Source organism: Hakea prostrata, chromosome 5, assembly GCF_041222555.1.
Source record: "Hakea prostrata isolate BN-2017 chromosome 5, UWA_Hpros_2, whole genome shotgun sequence".
Taxonomy (NCBI): domain Eukaryota; kingdom Viridiplantae; phylum Streptophyta; class Magnoliopsida; order Proteales; family Proteaceae; genus Hakea; species Hakea prostrata.
The window spans coordinates 3,672,694-3,681,042 of record NC_142604.1 but is presented as its reverse complement, the minus strand read 5'-3'; the positions used below and the strand labels follow the sequence as shown (position 1 = coordinate 3,681,042).

The 8,349-nt window shown below is 39.4% G+C and overlaps 1 long non-coding RNA gene across 1 annotated transcript; it reads left to right on the top strand.

Moving 5' to 3' along the window:
• The first annotated feature begins 1,094 nt into the window (after positions 1-1,094).
• LOC149014450 (uncharacterized) lies at positions 1,095-4,870 on the top strand. Its single transcript, XR_016173503.1, has 5 exons — positions 1,095-1,233; positions 3,002-3,202; positions 3,292-3,376; positions 3,564-3,630; positions 3,765-4,870. It is a non-coding gene; the product is annotated as an uncharacterized LOC149014450 (long non-coding RNA).
• Positions 4,871-8,349: the final 3,479 nt, after the last annotated feature.

Below are 8,349 nucleotides of genomic sequence, written 5' to 3'. Positions count from 1 at the left end.
ACATTTGCTTTGAGGAACTCATCTGTGATTACCAAGTAATAGGAGAAATGGAGGTCTCGGTTGCTATAGGGTTGATCGTTATGAAATCTTGGGCGTGTGTTATAAAGCAGTTTCCTTTTTCCCATCCGGCCCTCAACCCGAATGTCAATCAGGTTAAACCTAAGATCTGGCTCTTTGGCTGATGGTCAGTTCAGTTTCAGTTTTATTTGGTTGAATTAGCTGGTGGGGCCATATCTTGATGGTTAACAACAATATGAAATGACACCTATCATCTTCTTACAAAGAGCATGACATAGAAAATGTCAAAGAAAAGGGGGCAGAAGAAAGGTTTCGGCTGCCACTCCAGTATGCAATCCTGAACAGCTGCTCCAAGCCTTTGTTTTCACTCGTATCATCTATAATTAGGCTATAATTAGTGTGGGGATGTCTCTGTGTGCATGTGAGTCAGTATACATCTTATTCTAAGTAATATGCTAAACATAACTCCAATGGATGCTTTGTTTTGTCTTCAACTATTGCTAACAACTATTGTGTGTGTATTAAGATGACTTTATGTTTTTAATGGTGAATTATGTGGTTTGGTACATTTGTTGGCTTTGATTTTCTGCACAAGGACTGAATCAAATCAAACGGATAAAAGTGGATATAGATTCAGTACAGACCAATAAAAGTGGATATAGATTCGGTAGAGACCAATATTGTGAGTCCTCCCTTTCTCAAACAAATGTATTGTTTGAGACTGTATTGATGTTGTCGATTTGTCTTTTGCCATTATGAGTTTTGAAACAATTGCAACTGCAACTTCGCTGACTTGGCTGTAAGTTATTTAGACTCACTGAGGGTTGTAATTTTAAAATTCAAAATTTCTTCTTGTTATAGATCTCAAACTGTGTTGGGCTTCCTCTTTGAGTTAATGCAATTTTTAGTTTTTCATATTTAGAGAGCTTATAATTCTCATCTTATTCTTGGCATTTTGCTGTACCGTACTTATTAGACTTCTACCAAAGTATGCTGTAAATTCTTGTGTCTGCCGCTCTTGGTCCAATAATAATGGGGATTTGACCTTTTCTTTTTCCTTTTTTTGTCAGATTTTTTTATTTTTCAGAGGGCTCAAAAATATCACTAGAGAGGCTGTGCCAATTCTTGGAAAAGCATGGTATTTGTTTATATTCCCACATAAGTATGCCAAACGAAAATGCGGTTGAACTTGTTAGAGCAGATTATCTGTTTTGGGTAAGAGTCATTTCCTTTTTGCAGTTTTGCTTTGGCTTGAAATTGATGTATATTGACTGGTGCATTTTGGGATTGTTTACAGGTTGCTGCCTTACTCCATCGTCTAGCATCTTATCTGTATATTAGACTGTTCTGCCATTTCTGTGTGTTTTCTTGAGCAGCTGACCTTTATTTTAGTCTTATCCTTCTACTATGAGTTATTGTTTCCTCTTCCTTCCCTTTTATTTCTTATGTTGTTCTTACACTCTTCTCTATGCTTATTCTTCCAATTTTTTCCTGTATGTTTGAGTTTCTTTAAGCTTATAAGCTTTGCTTTGTTTCTTGGCGATGCTAATTGTCTGAGATCAAAGTTGAATTGATGGAACCATTGTTGGACCAGAATAGAATAATACTCTGAGAACTAGAGATATATCCCTGTGGGGAAAGATGAGATATAAGATTTAAATATGGAATTATTCTAATGTTCATAGAATGCAGATTAGCAAGAAGAATTTCAGTTTCCATTACAAATTCATATATGAAGAGATAACAGAATCAGAAAAAAGTTGAAGAATTAGAGGGAAATGTTAAAATTAAAAAATGGGAAGAACAAAGAAGAAGAGGAAAGATCATACCTTTTAAAAACATAAGAAATATGATTTGGCATACCAATTATTTTCCAGTTCTCAAAAGCTACGAAGTTGTTAGGAAAAGGGCTTCAATTAGATTTCATTACTCTCCAGTCAATAAGTGTGTATGTGGATATAAACTTTTAAATTTCAAAGCATAGTGGCAAGTGAAATGATATACCTTTTTTCCCCCAAAGCATGGGCTGCTATATTACTACTTACTATGTTCATGGTTATTCAACAAGGCTGGTGAACATGGGGTGAAATTGGTCTTTTACGCCTCCAAATTCTGTAGCCCAAAAGGTTAATCCTTCCGTTGGTTAGTTGCTAAATTGAGGTGCTTGGCCTTGTATCCTTATTGAGATGGACAAATGTTAGGGGGTGTATATCCTTGGAAAAAGTACCAGATCGTGTAATGTCAAAGGAATTGTGGTATCTAAATGATGTTCGCTGCCATGACCTAACTGAAATTGATCGGATAAGACTCTTGATTGATGGTGGGTGCTCAAAGTTCCAACTGGCTTTGTCATCACAAATTTATCCTCTGCCTCAACTAAATCTGACTTTGTTTGCATTTAAATTGATTTGTCAATTCTGTAGATTTCTCTCTTGTTATATAGGCCCAAGCCCCCAGAGACCCAACGAACTCCCTTCCCTTCCCACATGGGTTATTCTTAAACTACCTTCACATGGTATCCTAACAGAAAGTATTTCGGCTAAGCCAAGACCTCACCTGGCATGGCTGCAAGGGTTTTGGTTCCTTTATTCTGATTTTATATCTTTGCATGTTAAATTTAAGTGAAGGAATTCCAAATGAAATCTAGAATACTATGGCAACTGATCCAAGTCAGTATGTAATTTTCTTAAGAGGATTTTTTTCTTCTTCTTTTTCTTTTTCCCAGGTTAAGAAATTCAGAGTTTAGTTCAATAATATGTAATCTTTTCCAGACTCACTCTTGGTTTTTAACATAACTGGTTCGACACATATTTCAAAACACTTCAATAAGATGATAGTTGTGACAGCTGTGTTTCACAAGAATTAAATGAGACCTCAAGTAGAACATATGTTGCCTTTTTGCAGAAAATATCGAGCTGCAGAGAGTTAATAAACTTGATCGTTACATTTGACGATGATGACTAATTTGTTTTGTGATTTTTAGGTGTATGGCCAATCTTGGAAACTTGACTTTTGTAAGGAATGACATGGTGGTTTGAGTTACAAGACCAGTAAGAGCCTAAGCTGAAATGTTGGTTAATCCATCTATTTTGGTCTTCTTATAAGGCTAGTCTGATTATTGGGAAACCAATGGTTTTGAGAAGTTCATGCATATCAACAAAGTGGACAGGGAAGATTTTTAAGAGTAAGTGATAGGGTTGGGAACAAATTGGGAGTAACTTAAGCTTTTGTCCCTTTATAGTGAGAGTAATGTGGGGTAATCTATTTTTTTAGGGCTAGATGATCATGGATTTGATTCAAGCACAACTTCTGATGGTGGTTGTTATCACTAACTCATGACCATTTTTATCACCCCATGGTACTTCTCTTTTCTCTTTTACTTTATTTCTTTATCATAGCCTTGTCTCTCTAAGGCCAACCCTCTTCGCATCCTTTCTCTAGGACTTAACCAAAGTCGAGAGAGCTGATGCTATGTAGCACTTGGTTTTCTTAATGAGTTTGAACTTTCTTGCAACAATTTGCTGATATGGCATGGCCATTGGCAGTCACATTTCCCATCAACACCATCAGGATCTCAATTGGCGTTGGCTCATTCTATCATGCATTTTATTGGTAAGCCATCAGCCGACTGAACAAGATAAAAAACAATTAGCTATTAGGGGTTTCATGTTGCATCCATCGTTTGGTGGTTTTAATTAACAGAATAAGTAGAGTTTTTATGTGTTCTTATTCATGTGTGTTTACAGGTCAGATGTTTCTTGGCTCTGTTCAAAAGCTTGTTAACTGGTTCATGCCTGTGTTTGTTATCACTTGTTACTGTATGTGGGACTGAAGAAATATAATATTGTTTAATCAATCGAAGGTAAACTCCTGCTACTATACTTTCTTGGAAGGTTCATCACCAATCTCTTCCTTGAATCCAAACAGCAATCTCTACCTAGTAAAAACTGAAGGGAGTCATAACCGGAGCGGACAAAAATCTCAAAACTTACAACCCTACTACTTGCAACCCTAGTAGAGTACTAGTTATGCCCCAAGAGCCTTGCAGGTAACAAAATTTCCTTTATTCACAGCTACAGAAAAACAATCACTCATATTCATAGCGACCCACCACCCACTATAACACCATCACTATTACACCCAGCATCAACTCCTCCACTACAGCACCTTCCCCTAATTATAACTGACTCCTCCATTACACTCCACCCTTTTGATATAGAGCCCACAGGTTCCTTTTGTTTTAAAATTTATACATAAAGAGAAACAAGTCAAATTAATGACTGAGTTGGAAAGGAGAATTAAAGAAACAGAGTTAGCCATTCCAAAGCTGATCCATATACCAAAACCAGAAAAGCAAGCACCAATCCCCACACTCCGACTGATACCCTTCACCATCCACAGATAATAATATTAATAATAATTTACAACACTCATGAAACAAAGAAAGAAAGCAAAGAAGAGATGAACATGATAGTTATGAAAGATGGAGAAAGCAACAAAAGAAAAAGGGAATATTTTTCACAATAAGAAACGACCTAGATTAAATTATGATTCTCTCTCTCTCCTTTAATTAACCAGCTGCTTTAGCCCCTGGATTTGAAAGGGATAGCCCTGATGATGATCTGGTGATAAACAGCAGCAACTGCAGCTCCAATGAAAGGACCCACCCAGAAGATCCGGTGGTCATCCCAGGCATGGTCTCTGTTGTAGATGATGGCTGCTCCAAGACTCCTTGCTGGGTTGATTCCAGTTCCTGTGATTGGAATAGTTGCCAAGTGCACCAACAACACTGCGAACCCTATTGGCAATGGAGCCAAAATCTGCACAACCAAAACAGCAGAACCAGCAGACAATCAGAACCAGGAAGCTAGTTTGTGATGAACAATTATGTCTTCAAGAACAAAATAAAATCATTAGTTTCTGGGTTTCTACTTACGAGGAACATGAGAGTCACGGGCACTTCTCTTGGCATCGGTTGCGAGAGAAAAAGCGTGTAAACTAGAACAAAGGTACCCACAATCTCAGCACCCAAACCATCTCCCTTCCTGTATCCATGGTTCACTACGTTGGCTCCACCACCAAACATCTGGTACTCAGATTTCTGGAAACCCTTGACAACACCAGCACCACAGATCGCCCCAAGACATTGCATCACCATGTAGAACAGAGCCATAGTCTGAGACAATTTCCTTGCCAAGAACAAACCAAAGGTTACAGCCAGGTTAATGTGTCCTCCTGCACCAAACCCAACAACAGAACACAAATTTCTTATTAACAAATTCACAATAACATACAATCTTTTTAATACCAAAGAGTTGCAACAAGCCCATCAACAGAACACAAATGTTTCACCACAAATCCACAAAAGCATAGTTTCTTTCATACCCAAAGAGTTGCACAAACCCATCAACAGAACACAAATGTTTCACTAAAGAATCTCAAGGTTGAAAAAGACTTGCAGAAAATTTCAGATTAGGGAAAACAAGGTGGAATGGGCAATTGACTTGGGGTTTCTATTCTATGGCTAGGTGCAACTCTAGGGAAGGAGACAAGGGTTCAAGAAGGGCTGGTGAGGTGGGCTTAGTTAAGGAGAGGTGCAGCTGCTTGCACAGAAACCAGAGGAGGAAGGGGATGACCTATGATTGATGAGGGAGAGGGGCTGGAGTTGCAGAATCGGGAAGGGAAGATGCTAGGGTGAATTGTGACTAGGTTGGGGTTGATTTAGGTAAGAAGGAAAGGGCTGGGGAATGCTATGGCAGAAGTGGGAGGGAACCAATGGTCATCTCTTGTTTGAAAGGACTTCTAAGTACTTTCAATGTGGTTAATCTGGTCATTTGTAATATTTGTAATCTCTTTGTAGCCACTTGAACAACAATTCAGTTTTGGGAGAATTCTACCTAAACTTTCCAATCTAACAACTCTTTTTCACTTGTGAGTTCATATTATACCTTTAAATTTTAGTTTAGTTATTTCATAGTCTACAGAGGTAGATATTCTAGTCTATTTAAGTTTCTCTTATGTTTTTCTTGTTTATGATGTTAATGTTTACAGGTACGTACACACTTTGCTAGGCCAAACTAATGGAATTCTGAGTTTCTACCAATAACACTACCTGAAATAGTTTCAAGAAGGCTCTGGCTAGCAATAAGATCAGTTTCATTGTTGTAATCTGACCTTCCTTCCGCTTCAAAATCCCTCATGACCCTCAAGGCTAAAGAATTTGCAACTGGGTAGTAGGCAAGCATGGTGACACCCAAGCCAGCACAAGATAAAACAACAAGAAACGCCAGAAAGACGAGCTTCAAACAAAACATGCTCTACCTGAGATAGAACAGATAAACCAAGCAAAAGAACCCTCAGAAATACCTGAAACAGAGAAGATCAACCAATAAACTCTCTTGTGTAGCCCCTTGTTGATTAACTGATAAGCCATTTGCCTTCCAAGACACAACAAATAGATACTAGAATGGAAAAAAGCCCAAGAACAACAATATTCAGTAAAGGGTATGTGCAAAGGGCAACATCATCGTGGTGCACAACAGTTGTTAAAAATGATTGGGGCATCTTCTGAATAAAGTTTCCACTGTTGAACCCAACCCCAATCAATACCACAATGAGCTGAAGGACAAACACTAGAAGACAATATAGAAGAACATAATTGGCTGTCTTTCCATTCCATTGCTAGCTTAAAGTTCTTGAATCCTTCCTCTGCATGGAGGCACAAAGAGAAAACATGAGGGTGAGAAGCAAGCATGGCTCTGAAAACCCAAGATTTGAAAGAACGTAGAATTTGCAGGCAATCTCCTGCCATTCTAAGGTAAGGAAATACAACACTCTCCCCTGTCTCAAGAAACTCAACCGATCTCACCCAAACCTCCCCACCAAATTGCAAAACAGATTAATGCGATTTGGATTAAACCACATAATCTGAAGAAAACACTGAAAAAGATGCAGTTTTTACACAAAACACCTTAACTTTCAGCCATCAGTTAATAATTAAAAAAATTAAGAAAGATAAAATAAGAGGAAAAATAAATTGTTCAAAATATCATCTTCTAACAATCAAATGCTTCACTGATACACATCAAACAGAAGTCCAGAGAAAACAGTAAATACATTTAAGAATGCACCTACTATAACCAGCATTTTAGTCAGAAAAAACTGATTTGCTATGGCAAAACGAGAAAGGGAAAAATAACACCTAGTTGAGGGATTTTTTGGATGAAACTAGAAAAAAGATACAGCGAGCTTCAGATAGGATTCTAATCTCCAAAAAAATTATCAAAACCCTAACATAAAGCAGAAACATATGAGGACGATGGAAGAACAGAGAGGAGAGAGAGAGAGGACAAACGTAGAGTAGAGATCAAGGTGGAAGACAAATCTATGTATACCTTATTCAGAGCTTCTTCTTCTTCAGATCTTCTTCTATTGAAATCAGGGTAGAAGACGAAATCAGGTAGGAGCATCCTTCACCTTCCGCTGGTTCTTCACAAGCAAGGATTATACTACTTCCGTGTTCTTCGTTTTATCTCCATGAAATGGAAGAGGACAAAATCAAGTTTCCCTTCAACGATATTCAAAAAAAGAGTTGGGAGATTAGGAAGAAGAGGAATCGACCGCATATCTTTAGAGACGAAATCACGTTACCGAGACGAAAGCAGGATATGCCCCGGTTTTGTGTTTTTCATATTGAAAATCGTACAATTTGGTTCGTCTGGTCCAGTGCGCTAGTTCGGTTTATGGACACAACCCAAACGGTTTACACATTAACCCTTCCAACTGCGATCAACGGCTAGGATTGAATAGAGTGCATCCGACCGTTGCTTTACCGTCCTGCGCCACCTCATACCCTAAGCCACCTCATACCATGCGCCACCTCATACCCTAAGCCACCTCATACCCTACGCCACCTCATACCCTACGCCACCTCATACCCTACGCCACCTCATACCCTAACCCACCTCATACCCTACGCCACCTCATACCCTACGCCACCTCATACCCTACGCCACCTCATACCCTACGCCACCTCATACCCTAACGCCACCTCATACCCTAACGCCACCTCATACCCTACGCCACCTCATACCCCACCTCATACCCTACGCCACCTCATACCCTACGCCACCTCATACCCTAAACCCCAACACCGCCGGCTCCCCTACAACACTGCCGGCGGCACCAACACCGCCGGCACCCCTACTACACTGCCGGCTGCCCCAACGCCGCCGGCAGCCGGAACCCCATTCCAAGACAGCCGGAACACAAAACCCAACACCCCATCACATGCCGCCGGCTGCCGGAACACAAAACCCAACACCCCATCCC